This window comes from Cicer arietinum, chromosome 7, assembly GCF_000331145.2.
Source record: "Cicer arietinum cultivar CDC Frontier isolate Library 1 chromosome 7, Cicar.CDCFrontier_v2.0, whole genome shotgun sequence".
Lineage (NCBI taxonomy): Eukaryota > Viridiplantae > Streptophyta > Magnoliopsida > Fabales > Fabaceae > Cicer > Cicer arietinum.
Genome location: NC_021166.2, coordinates 61,126,560 through 61,128,555, shown reverse-complemented (window position 1 = coordinate 61,128,555; position 1,996 = coordinate 61,126,560).

Sequence of the window (1,996 nt, the reverse complement as noted above, 5' to 3'; positions counted from 1 at the left end):
TTATCCCGATTCTAAGCAAGAAATTCAAGTGCTTCGAAATCCATATATCAATCACATACATACTTGAAATTCTGCAAAACAGAGGCAATTACACTTTCTGATTCTTGCGAAACAACTGCTGATTCATACTCATCTATTAAGCTTGCGCAATTATCATTTTATCCTTTGTAAAGAATCAATTCTCAAACAAGAGTTGAGAAATTTCAGATTCTGTCAAAACAATCAAATTGTAAAAACTCAAACTATAAGAGTTTCTTTATAGTTTGTTTTAAGATTACTTCCTATCAAGGTTAGATAGGTGTTGGTAGTGCTTTCTGGGCAGAAAGAATTAGAGGTTGAAATAGATCAAGGTTGATCTAAGACTAGGTGTTGTAAGTTCAAGAAAGCTCTTTTACACTTAGTGGAAAATCTCACAGTGTGAGGACTGGACGTAACCCACATTGGGTGAACCAGGATAAAATCCTTGTGTGGTATTCTCTATCTTATCTCTCTATTTATCATTCTAAATTAATTAAAGCATAAACTGATTTTCTGTTTTTAACTAATCAAGGAACGTTCTCCGTTTTACTACTAAAATCAAGAACGTTCTCCGTTTTCTGTTTTCACAACCAAGATCAATCTTGAGTTATTTTCTTAAGTTTTAACAGGAATTTTTAAAAGGTATATTTACAATTCAAACCCCCCTTTCTTGTAAATCAACATTGTTACGTCAATTGGCATCATAGCTCGGTCTCTAAAAAGTTCAAAAAACACCTAACAAGTGTTAGAGAAAAGATCTAGAAGAATGTCCAAAGCAAAATACATTGTTGAAGGAGGATCCTCAAACCGACCTCCATTCTTTGATGGATCGGACTATTACTTTTGGAAAAACAAAATGCAGCCGTTCTTAAAATCTCAAGACACAGGAATGTGGGGCATTATTACAGATGGAGATTTCACACCAAGGGTTGATCAAGATGATTCAAACTCTGCCTTAAAAAAGGAAGCAGATTGGACAACAGATGATAAAGCTAAGGTACTTTTAAACTCTAAAGCTCAATTATTCTTATCATGTGCTTTAAGCAGGGAAGAAAGTGAAAGGGTAGATGAATGCACAACTGCAAAAGAAGTTTGGGATACACTGCAAACTCACCATGAAGGAACAAGCCATGTCAAAGAAACAAGAATAGACATTGGTATAAGGAAATTCGAATTGTTCGAAATGCAAGAAGGAGAAACCATTGATGAAATGTACTCAAGATTCACCACAATAGTAAATGAAATGCGTTCTCTTGGCAAAGCTTATACTGTGTAAGAAAGAGTAAGAAAAATCATGAGGTGCCTTCCAATCATTTGGAGACCAATGGTCACAGCTATAAGTCAAGCCAAGAACCTTGAATCACTGCCTCTGGAAGAACTAATTGGAACACTAAGAGCTCATGAAGTATTGTTGCAAGAAGATAAACCAGTCAAGAAAGGAAAGGCAATAGCACTGAAAGCTTCTCAAGATAAAGTCACAGTACCAATAGAAGAAGAATCAGAAGAAAATGAACAGGGAGATGCTGATGAAATTGCGCTTCTCACTAGAAGAATACAAAGAATGATGAGAAGAAGAGATCAAATCAAAAAGGGATTTCTAAACAAAAATCCTAAAACAGAGATTGACAAGAGTAAAGTCACATGTTTTCGATGCAACAAATTGGGACATTACAAAGCAGAATGTACATCAAACAGAAATCCACCAAAACGATTTCCCTTCAAAAAGAAATCAATGATGGCAACATGGGATGATTCAGAGGAATCCGAAACTGAAGAAGAAGAAGAAGCCAACATATGCTTGATGGCAAAAACAGAGGAAGAAGAGTTCTTTGAAAGAACAATTTTATAAAGAGAAAGAAGAAAAAGAAGAAAGTTAGACTAAAAATAATCTGTTAAAGAATATGATTCAAGAATTGAAAGAAACAAAATTTTTTGAAAGTCAAGAATGTCAAGAACGTTCTGCACTACAAATGGAGAA